The sequence below is a fragment of the Ammospiza nelsoni genome, chromosome 7 (genome assembly GCF_027579445.1).
Source record: "Ammospiza nelsoni isolate bAmmNel1 chromosome 7, bAmmNel1.pri, whole genome shotgun sequence".
Classification (NCBI taxonomy): Eukaryota; Metazoa; Chordata; class Aves; order Passeriformes; family Passerellidae; genus Ammospiza; species Ammospiza nelsoni.
In genome coordinates, this window is record NC_080639.1 from 22,281,071 (window position 1) to 22,293,954 (window position 12,884).

Consider the following 12,884-nt stretch of genomic DNA (forward strand, 5'->3'; position numbering starts at 1 on the left):
GTATTTTGGTAGGTGAACTTTTAGAGCTACTCTTTGATTTATTGTTGTTGGGTTTTTTTTGGGAGGGTGGGTTGCTCTTTTTTGGGGGGGGGGAGTTATCTATTTGTTTTGGTTTTATTTGGTTTTATTTTGTTTTTCTGCAAATAGTGAAATGGTTAACACTTCAGGCTAAACTGGGTTGATTTGGAGTAGGTGTAGAAATTAGATGAGATTTTCATTTTATATTTTGCCATTAAATTTTTGCATATCTTTACAAACAGGATCTGTCTGGTTAATAGGAACACTTTGTTGTTATTCATCAATAGACTTTAGGATCATAGAGTTTCTCCTTTCACTGAAGTCTTAGAGCAGTTTTGAATGCATCTCTCTCTCTCTCTTATGATTAGGAAGTTGTGGGAGGGCTTTAATCCCTGAGTATTCACATCCCTCTTGCACTTCTGTGCCTTTGGTTAAGTAGAGACAGTAACTATGAGTCCCTCAGTGACTAAAATGCCAAACCACACACGACACCCTCTTTGCACTCCCTATTAAAATTTTACAGGTCAAAAATCCAAAACCCACTTAATAAAAATTGTTCTTCATCGTAAGTGACAAGAGAGAGCAGGTCAATCTATGGAATAATGGTGCAGTAATTAGAACCTTTGTAGTTGATAAAGTGTGACTGTTAATCAATGTTTGGCTAATTAATCAATATTTTAATCATTAGACCTTTTAAATTTGTTTTAATGAGCATTTCCTCTAATTCCCTTGATCCTGTTGCTTCCAACTCTTCTATTATCTCTGTTAAACAGCAAAGTAGGTGCTCATATACCCAGATTATGCTGTGGTTTTGTAAGGTTTTTGTAGTTTACAGCAGAGATACATGAGTATTTCTGAATGCGTGCAAATTCACATTCTTAAATAGAAGAATATTTTTTACAGTATATGCCCAGTCCATGTTTGCATTAAGAGTGGTGCTTGAGAGAATGAGCCTTCACAACTTAATGGTGCACTCCATTGATAAATTTTGATATATTAATAATCTTTACCTAAGGAGAAAGTGTAAATGAGACACATGGTACTAAGGGACAGTTACTCCTCAAACATCCTTTTCTTCCCTCTAAAACCTTACCAAACACTATTAAGGTATTTAGAGTTTACAGAGAGTATACTCCACCATTAGTCCAAAAACCTTATATTCAGGAATTTTTCTTTCCTTTTTCTTCTGCTGCTTGCTGCTGCAACTCAAGGGGTTTTCATACATGGTGTATCTGATATACAGCTTTTATGGCAATGGCCACTTGAATGTCATACGTGTCATTTTAGTTTTGAATATTGCAGGAAGTATGGAATAGTTCTATCCTTCTCATATAGAACATTTGGAGAGTTTTCATGCCTTGTCTGTCCTTTCAGAAATCATAATGGGATACCATTTGCCATGGTTGATAGAATGAAGCTGCTTCTTTTACTAATGGGTATCAGGAATTTGTTGCCTGTCTGCTGGCAGGGAGACAGATTTTGCTGAGCTCTGCACAGCAGAGGCCTGTTACATTGATTTCTCACTAGTCTCCTAAACAGTTGATTTTATTCTCTTTTCTGTTGTTTGTTGATCTTTCCCTCATCCTGGACTAGGTGTCAGTGAGGGACTGGGAAATAACCTGTTCCAGACATGCAGAAAATGCATGGTTACACAACGCAGGCTGATCCTCTCTCTACTTTAACTTAATCCAAAGGTTCTCTAAATCTTTTCTTGCAAGAAAAAAGAGATTAATTTCCTCTACAAAATATAGCTTCCAGCTAATTCTAAGTGATTTGGTGGTTTTATCCCCTGCAGACCAATGCAGATTTTTGGCATCCCTCCATAACATTGTCTCATGAGATTTTTTTTTTTTTAGATTTAACCAAAATTTTGTCAACTAACTTGAATTTAAAAAAAAATTCAATTATAATTTAATTACCATTAATAATGCTGGCAATTTTTATGGAATCTACATTCCTAGTTAGCAGATTACTTAGTGTCAAAGCAATTAATAATATCCTCACCCATTGAGAGCTTGAATTATCATCTGGTGATTTCTGGTTTTCAACTGAATTTTGGGAATTAACATGTGTGTTTTGGAGGCATTTCTACACTGTTTACTGTACCAAGCTTCCAGCTGCATTCAAAGCTCCATTATGTTCTTCTGGAATACTTAAGATAAAGCTGTTTCTTGTGACAGTGATGTTATCTACGAAGGAACATCAGAAAGGCAGTTTGCATAACTCTGTCCAAGACACATGGAACATCTGAGCACTTTGTCACCAGTTCCTGAGACTATGACCATGGGAAAACCTTTAGGGTTTAACTTCAGCATTTTATTTTATGGATTGATTGTCTGACCTATTCCTGTCAGCACCAGAGGTGGAGGGCTTCAGTCTTAGCAAAACATCGTATCCTGAAGCTGGTGCAAAGCTCCAGCTGGCTGTACCTGAACACAAGTCTGATGCTTTGTAGGCTGATGTGTCCAGTGTGTTATTGATCAAACAGGTGTATTCAGGCAGCTTGATCTGATGCAGGATTTGAAGAAAACATTTAAATGAGTAATCTCACCTAAAGCTGGTATTACAGAACACAAATGTATCTTCACATTTTCTATTACGGCAGATAGGCCTGGTTAATGAGGGAGACTTGCTCAAAAGAGCCCTACGTTGATTTCTTGCATTTACCATGCAGGTTTGGTGGGGAAATTAGGTTTTCTTGTAAAGGAATAGGTAGAGAATGAAACTTGCTTTGGGATATTTTATGGTAAAGTTTTCTCTGTTTTCTGCTCTGAGAAGTAATATTGCACATGATCATAGAACTTTTGTCAGAATGAATCTAATTCACTTGATATTTATGTTAATAAACTACTTCCCCTGTCTCATATACTAAATCAAGGAAATCTGAATTGTGAAGAGGCACTCACTGAGGAAAACATGTTGGGCAAAAATACTATGAGGAATGGAATAAAATTAAAATACTTTCTCATGATAAGGTTATTTTTATCAAGAATTTTTATGTATTTTGTTCACATAAGTTGTTAAGAAGTCTTTCATAAATTGTTATTTTTATGAAACTATTACATTCAGGATTTTTTCAAATTCATTATATTTTATTAGTTCACCAGTAATGAACCTAGCCCAATATAATTTATTTTTATTACTACTGTAGGTTGAATCATGATGATTTATGCAGCAATATTGAAGCAGTGACTGTAATTACTTTGTTACTGTAATTACTTTGTTATTGTCAGCTATATATTTTTCTGAAATCAGAGATTTTTATCACATATAAACTCCATAAGTAAGGATTTTTCTAATTTTCAGGACCTGATTAACAATATTTTCAAATTTCCCTGCTGAAGTTTCATTTTTGTACTCATGAGATACACAGGTGGATGGTGTCTTCCTGATTGACTGAGTGAATAGTGGTTTTTGACTGGAATGAATTCACATTCCACATTTCTTATTCACTAGGATCTATATCCCAAAGAAATAAACAAAGCCAACATAAGGTTTCTTTTTTCTTTTTTTTTTTCTTTTTTCGGTTTGTTTCCTTTCAAATTCTCTTGTCCTTTCTCACAGTGAAATGAGATTATATGTGGGGAAAATGACCAATGGAGACGTATAAAAGAAGTAACTTGCATCAAAGTAGTGGATTTTCACATAAGTCTGTGAAAATCTAAGGATGCAAGTTGGGGGACTAGAAGCAAATATTAAACATAATGAATTTAAACGTTTTTTAAAACCCAACTTTTAAACAATTTTCTACTAGTAATAATCTTAATTTATGACAATTTTAAATTTTACTGCATGCATTGCAAGCTTCATTTGCTCCACTTTCTCGCACATCCTTGATCCATCAGACCTTAAACAAAGCATAATAATGTACAGAGCTGAAATAAGAGCATTGTTGAACCAGGATTGATCTAGAAAAACAATTTCTGTATTGGTGAAAAAAAATAATCTAAAACTCAGCTGAAGTCTGAGAAGAAACTTTTTTCAGTTTTTTTGTGCTGCCTTAAGACACAGAAATGCTCTTGCTAATTTGGGTAATGGAGGGAAAACCGACAAAAAACCCCAATAATAAACCACTCCAAAAAGCCACTGCATATGCTGCTCATCTTCCCTGATGCTTGAGGCTATGGACATTCACTGTGTCCTGTGACTCTGCTCTAGCATGATTGATAACTTCTGATGCAACTATATTTCCAAGCTGTGTAGCATTCTTCCACAAGACATTTTTTAAGAGAAAACGCAGAGTATTATCTATATTTTGTTTCTGTAAAATTGGAAGTCTATTACAAGTATAATTAATTTTTTTGAAAAAGTGTCTCACTGTGCATTGAAATTAAGGAGAAAATAATGCCTTGTAGCTATGTTGGTTTACTGAACCTCAGGAATGAGCAGTTTTGTCTTCAAGAAAAACTTGAAGCAATGATTTTCATAGCATGCTCAGTGTTTTAAGATACTCTCAGAAGACCAAAGCCGACATTTTGCTTCTTTCCCCATATGATGCAGTTATTACAGGGGTATTTTTGCTTAGTTTTGGTACTAGTTTTGAAGTTTTTTGGAAGCCCTTTGTCTTCATTGCCACCTCAGAAAATATCTGGTCAAAGGCTACCAGACTAGGTTCTAAAATAGTATATCACTTCAGGGAAGTTTTGAGTCTCTTAATCTTATTTTTAGGTTGCTGCCAGTTTCCTTTCCTACTTATCTGCCCTTCCTTCTCACCCATGTGCCACTTTCCACACTCTCATTCTTCAGCATTAATAGCTGAATTATAGCATTAAAATTCCATATAAAACTGTTTGAAAGGCCTTAAGTTTATTTTTTTAAGAAATCAAAGGGAGAAATGACCTTATGATAAGGCAGTTGGATGTTCAATCTGTCCATAATGTCCGGCAATGCAATAAGAATACCTGCAGTGACCCATGGGCACTCTCTGTTTTGCAGCATCAGTGACAGTAAAAAGACCCACTCTGTACATTTTGGAGTACATCAGTGTTCTGATGAGCACCGAGGCAGTGGGCTCAATAACTGTTTCTGCCCACCTGATCTGTGAGCAGCTAACAAGGAACTCAGAAGGAATTGTAGAATTACATTTCTTTTTCTGCTGGGATTCTTGTTCATAGGAAGGCTGGCACCTGAAATCCAAGGCCCAATTTTGCAATTGTGATGAGTGCAGTCAGCTGAGAGTGCTCTGTGCTGCTCAAGAAACACTGAATATCTTGCGGAATGGGATCTTTGGAAAGATTTGAGTGTGCTTTTGTGAGCATTTGCCTTTCCTCTACAGAGCCCTTAAGAGCAATTCGAAAGACAGATAACAGAATTCTTCCAAAGTTCAAATGTAAATCTCTTCAGAATTATGTTCTCTAGAGGAGAGTAAACAAATAAATATAGTAAGAACTACAGTAAAAATATTGCACTTACAGAGGGCTTTTCTTGTGTCTTACAGAGCTTTTCATCTAAGCATCTCAAAGGGCTTTATAGATGGTACTTATCTAACCCTCATGAAACCTTTGCAAAGGTAGCACTTGGGTATCATCTTCATTTTCAGATAAGAAACCAGAAATGGAGGCACAAGAGAAGTGAGACTGGAAAATAGGACCCCTACCTCAGTGTAATAACATAAGAGAGATTATTGTAAATAAATGACATTTGAAAAGTATTTTAATACCACATACTCTGCAGTTAATGATAATCTTCTCATTTTAAATTTGTGTTTTCTTTGGCATTCTGTTTTTCAAATTTACAGAAATTTAAACCATGGTTCTTGCAATTATTATTGGTTTTAAGTTTTATTTCTTTCTCCTGGAAAACAGTTGATTTACAACTGGCAATTTAAGGATTGTCGTTGTTCTAGTTCATCTTTAATTATATCATATTCTAATAATTAATTAATTGTGTCATATTCATTGTTATGTCTGGAGACTAGCCATTTAATATCTGACCTTATTACTCTAAATTTAGATGAAGAGATAGATATCAGTGGCAGAAAAGGAGAGGAAATAATATATATTAATTTTATGTACAGAATCAAAATGCTTTTAATAGTTCTGTTTTGTATTTTTAAAAAGCGAATGTTTTTGCATTTTCCACTACTGCAAAACATGGAATTTACGTATATTGTTTATTTCAAGGTCTTTTCATCTTAAAGTACCTTGTTCATATCACATTTCACCTAAGTCTGCTGAATAAATGCACAATTCAGAGCAGAACATTTATGCCAGCATCTTTCACATGTTATTTTGAAGTTCTTATGCTAATTGTAGTTGAAATTTTTTGAAACAAAAGGGATACTATTCTATAATCTGCAAAAATGGTCCCAAATGTTCCTGAGAGAGTTCAAGGCAACAAATATGCATTGTCAGTCTGATATAAGCAATACTAAGCACAGCCATTTTAGTAGATGAAATATTCAGTGATTTCAATTACTACTCATTTGAGTCTAAGTTATTTACATAATGCAAGTAATATGTTTAATGGCAGTATTGATTTTTTTGTTGTTGGAAAATATTGTTAAGCCCTGAAGGAGAGGTGTAGAAATTGAATCTGGGTGAAAGTTTTCCTCTCTAGATAAATGAAATTTTGTAACATATTGAGCTGTAATGCCTGAATTATTTACTGGTGTTCTTTATGTCCTTTATTCTATATCTTCACCACCTTTGGAAGACTTGGGTCTCAAGTGGCTGGTCTGCACACTGTCTTGTACAATATGCATGTTCTTGTAGAGTATTGTAGAATACTGCTCTTTTTGACAAAACTAGGTTTGAAGTAAAGCATACTCAGGAGCATCTTTTCTTACATAAATTCTGGAAATTTTAGCATGGAAGAGATATGAAGAAACTTCTCAAAATTAGGTTTCCTGTGCAGCTCATCTGAGGGCCTTTAGATAGGAAAGTTTAAACAACTTTAACTGAAAACACGAGAAGTCATTTGAGCTTTTTAAGAGCAGGCTACCTTTGAAAACAATAGTCATTACGCTGAAAATAACACAAATCCAAACCTCACACCCCATTTGGAGATAAAAAAAGAAGCATGGTTAATCTTTAGAATTGCTTGTTTTTGAAGTGTGTATATATTATGTACACAGTCCACAATTCAAATTTATGGGCTACCCCAGCAAATTAACAGGCATTTACAGCTGGGGCCCAAAATAGTTATTCTGAAGTTACCATCAAACAAATATCTCAGATATATTGACCCTGCCTGGGCTCAGTTTTAAAGGAATAAGCTCAGGACCTGATGGGCCTGGCAACACAGAGTGTCTCACAAAGCCTAAACTTTCATCCAGCATCTCAGGAAGCACCGGTGCTATTTATACTGAACAACCAAGTTGTAATCAACTGAAGCATTTCTTTATGAATAGTGTAGACATATTTTGAATCATGGGAAGTTTTAAACTGTGGCAATACTAGCCATATGGAATTCTTAACTTTGATGAAATCTGATGGATCATTTCACACATGGTCATGCTGAGTTGAAGACTAAAAGAAAAGACTCAAACAATCTCTTTTGATAATTATTTCCAAATAACAGTTTGCAAAAAGCATGTACAGGCTGGCTTACCATACTTTCTTTGACATTAGATTTTGAAATATTAACATTTTTCCTTTCTGTGATTTTCACATTTCCTTTTAATTGTGTGACAGTTTGTTCTGAGGGAATAGCCACTGCTGAGCACTCCCAGCACATTGAGGCAAATAGTGATACTTGGAAAAAGGAGCCTGAAGATTCCTTGTCAAAGACACTGCCAGGTGCTGGCATAGGCCTAGATGAAATGTGAGCTTATAGACTGTGCCGTTCAATTATCCAGTGTTTGAAAATTCAAATCTCAAGCCAGGGTATTTCACAGACATGTGATTTGCCCCAACAGAAATGCTAAAGTGAACTCTCAAGAGTTGTTGATCAAAGTTACCTTGTTCAAGAAGAAACTAATATTTGTGCAGAAAGACAAAGTATTGTTATGAATCAGCAATTAACTAGAAGGTTTTCATGCTAAGGAAATGTGTAAGAGGTGCATCAAGTTTTTTAATAAAATTTAATATTTTTAAATAGGAAGATAGAGTGAGTAAAACAAAGATGCAAGCAGTAATTGTTAAAATCAAATTTTGTTGCCTGATAGAAGATTCTCTTGGTCAGTTATTTCCAGAGAATTTGTTGCAGAGAATTCCACTGGAGAAATAAAGAAATATCAAAACAGTAGACATTGATGTACCAGATGGAATATTGCTCACAAACCAATACCCTCTCTAAAGAGAATGATAAAAGAACTATTCATGCACACTCTAGGTAACTATCAATGGAGAATATAGGATAAGATTGTAGGGGACTGGTCAGTCCCCTCAATCTTGTTAGGGAGCTTGTTAGGGATTCTTGTGGAATAGAATATGAGGTGCACCAAAGAGCTTAGAAATCCTTCCTAAGAATGAGCTCTCTGTCTCATTTGTCTTACTATGCTCAGATCTGGAAGTTTGGGTCTGGTGTCAATACTGAAAATAGACGGTCTGTAGAAATACACAAAGTTTGAAACATGCTTGTGTAGAAAAAGAGAAAAACATGGGTTGTTAACTGCAGACAGAAAAAAAAACCTACATGAAAAGACCTGAAGGTATGTACAATACAGGTACTCTTAATTACATGTCTCTTTTAGATCATCCTTCGTGTTGCATACCTTTTTAATGACATCTTCTGTGTTAATAAGAATGGAATATTCAATTAAAATAATCAGTGGGAAATTTAAAATAGGGGAAAATGCTTGCTAAAAAAAAGTTATGGAGCTGAGAAACTCATTGCCACTGCTAACAAGGGAATGTTGGCATACATGTACAACAGACAGCACGAGTTTATAATAGAACACAGTGGAAGTAAAAGCTTCACGACTTAAAATCTAGAATTTACAACTTGGTTTTCAGAGGAATTCTCCTAGAAATAAGATTTGTGTATTTAATCTCTCCATCAGCATATATGGGAGGTGGCATAGTGGATAGACACATACTATGGCTGTTCTTCAGTAAGAAATTCTTGTACACCTATGTGGACAGCTAGATTTCTTTATTATGGAGTGTTACAGAAAGTGTTCTGCCTTATGGACTGTGGGTTTTTGATATCTTTTCTTGTACTTGCCATTCTGCCAGCACTCTGAACTTAAAGGGAATTAATGGACAGGACCTCCCATATTCCTCAATTCATTGGCTATAAAAGTGCTTACAGAGTTGCTTTGTTTTCATGAAATCTATCACTGAGTTATAAAGAAGAGAAAAATGAGACAATATTACCCATCTGAAATAAAATAATATTTTAAAGCAGAAACAGTGGCTGTTGTGTGTTTATGCCAGTGCTTGATGTCATTAGTATAAGTGCTTTCCTTCTGGGTAACTGCATCTCCATTATACAACTAAATCACTGTTTTGTTCATAGGACAGAAAATCAAAGATTAACAGCCTGCATGGTGCAGCATGTCAACCTGCTTTTGGTACAGAAACAATGTGTTAGCCTCTAGGTTATGCATTGCTTGACTGCGGCTTCAAGCATGAATATCATGACTCTGGAATGCAATGTGATGCACAGACTGGAAAAATGGACATGTTTAGGAGAAATGTGAGAAAAAGGATCAATTAAAAAATTAAAAGGCAAAGGCATAGGTTAGACTGTGGTATTCCCGTCCTTCCCAGTCATCACATCTTATCATACCAGTGAATCATCCAAGTCACATGCACGTACACGAGCACTTATCCTGATGTTGATATTTCTCTGCAGAAGCTGCATAATTTTGGAATCATCTCTTCGTGTAGGGTAACAACTTTCTATGAGAGTGAAATTCTTCTAAAATCATGCCATAACCTTCTAGCAGGGCAAAGCCATGGGTCAAGGGAGAGGTCCCTTGCTGGGTCCTGGGACCTATGTTGGCATAGGGGAAATGAGCACAGGTGCTGGGTTCCTTTCATACTTCTGGATCTGAATCACTTACAAATCTGCAAAGATGTAGGATAATGCAAGTAGAAGTTTACCCCAAATGCCTTTTCAATAAGTTCTCTACCTGATTTTGTGTATGCTGCTGATGGGGATTATTGCATTATTTATTTTAAAGTAGTGTATCCTTTTTGAGAGGGCAGATTATCGGAGGTCAGTTTGCATGTGGAATTAGGGCAATTGACAAATTCATTCTTTTTTTTCTTTTAAAACTATCTACCTGTTCTATTAGATCCTCAAAAAAAAAAAAAAAAAAAAAAAAGGGGATTTTCTTATCTGATCAGTCTCTATCCTGTAAGATTTAGAAAAAGGAAGGGATTACTGGCTTTATTTCTAGTTTAAAAGAGTTTGGCTTTTGGTGAGTATGAAGATGAGAAATATCTTCTTGAGTATGTCTGTCCTAGTTGGATATACATATTCAAGGAATGGATAATGGGCCAAATCCCCAGCATGAAGTCAAAAGAACTCTGTTAATAAGGACTAGGTAAGGATTTGGCAGAGACAAGTATATGAGTGCCACAGCTCACCGGGTGTTATTGCAAAAAGTCTGTCTCTTGCTGGCATTGACTTTCAAAAACAAGCTGTGCTTAGCACCTCTGAGTTTATAAAGATCACACAGCAACCTACATGCTATCAAAGCTTCAGGAACAAATAAATAAGCAGCTTATCTCTCAAGGTCTTTCCCCCTGATTTTATTCTAAGTGACAATAGAATCAAAGTTGTAAAGCAGTATAAGATCTTCAGCCCAAATATGCGTTGTATATTTTTTCACATTGTCTGAATCCGCTATTGGATTATTTTCCCTAACAAATTGTAATATTAGGGGCTTTTAGATCTGTCAGAGCTCTGAAATTAATTCTCACTTTTGTTCTACAAAAGTCTTGCAATATTTTTCACACATCTGCTTCAGGAGAAATGAACCTCTGTCACCACATGCACATTTAAAAAAAGAAATGTCAGCTTTACGAATCTCTATCTTTGTACTGTAGTCTTTGCAGAGCTATCTGTATCTACACAGAGAAAATTCTAGGAAGCTCCATTGTATTTTAACCTTTGAAGCTGATACCCTGAATGAGTGAAAAACCAAGTAATTTCACTCATCCCTTGAAAAACATAATGAAAATCTTAAGGCAAAAATTTACCCATTGTCTGAGGTAGATGTGTAAAATTTCACACAGCAGAGACGACAACAAAATAAGATTTCATAACTACTTTTCTACTGTTGTTCTTCATCACCTGTGAAATAAAAACAATCATGTTCTTGCTGTAATTCCCTCATTCCAGTAAAATCCATATGTAAAACTGATGGAGATGGCTGAGCAAAAACACCAGGCAGCGAGGACTTTTCAGCAGGAGGGAATCATTAGAAGTATGAATCACACAAAGCAATGTAAGCAAAAAGGCTATCTTGTCCTGGCTTTTAATTCAGTCTCCACTACCTAGTTTCAGAGTCCTCTCTTTCAGCAACCAGCCCTTCAAGACATCCTTCTCATTGTGAATGATGGAATAGTTTGTGCTATTGTCTTCTACCATGTGATGCCAGGCACTTCCAATGTAAAGTCAGCAAAGGCACATGCCTAGAATAGATTGTGTCAAAAAAACTGTTTGGAATTTTTTTTTACTTTTTAATTAACTTTTGTTCTATGTCTAAATGCCAAATGTGAGAGAGCAAAGTCATGGATTGTATTTAGATTATTAGTAATGTGGTTTGGCCAATATGCCTTTTTTGTATTTCTTTTGATTTCTTGCTGGCCTATATAGTCTCTTACTCTCGTGTGCCGCAAGCACATTTGGTAGCTTTACTCAGTGGCAGGGGCTGCTCCCGCTCCAGCAGCATCCATTAGATGGCTGTAGTGGCAGGCCTTGCGGGAGCTGCTGCCATCAGGCTGCTCCCACATCTTAGCTCAGCACATGTCAAATGGTGCGTAGCCACACTCTGACTGTGCCACACATTTCCTCCTGCCATGTCATTACTCATTAGCGTCTGGAATTGCTGCCGCTGGCTTCCACAAATGAATGCAAGAGCCCTAGGTGAGTTAAAACAAATAAAGTCTCTTGCTGGCCCCCTAATGCACCGTTGCCTGCTCCAGGAGGAGGGAAGGAATCTGTCATTACCTTGGACAGATTAGAGGCCCTCCAGTTACTCACCTGAAGTAGGCCACTTATCGTCCTCTCCCTGGGCTGAGTCAAACCTTACATATGTTCACCAGATGGTGGATTCCCATAATTATTATTCTGCAGGCTAGAACAACATGAAGAAAATGAAAAACTTAGCCCATATATGCTCTTCTCCATCACATCTACTCAAGTGTGAATTGATATACATTAGCACAAAATGGTACCTAAAAATTTGAAATATAGTAGCCCAACAGTAATAATAGTGTGTTATTACCAAGAATTGCATTTACTCTGTCAGAGCTTCTTGAAGAACAGAGCATCATTCTTAAATGAAAACTACTGCATCTCTGATAGTTAGGGTTGACCAAAATATAGAGTTGTCAAGATATTTCTGCCTTTCCCTCTCCTCCACACCCGATCAACCTGTAGATTAGTGGCACATTTTTTAATGTTAAGCTGTGATTTATGATACCACAGTGTATTCATCTTATCTCAAATTGCAAATTTAAGAAACCCTAACAATATATGAAATTTTAGGATGAAACATCTGTATGACCTTGAGAGTTGATGCTGCGGCTCATACAGTTCAAAGTCTTCATTAGCAAGCTGGATGATGATGTAAAACTCAGCAAATTTGCTAAGGACACTAAGTGACAAGTAGGGAATGGTAATCCCATCCACTAAAGCTTCAGTTGAGTAGAAGTGAGGAGCAGGAAGGCTGGTCTGGCAGAAACCTTGAAACCTTTGACAGTTCTGCACTTGAAGAAAAGTAACTCTTTGCCTTAGTACAGACT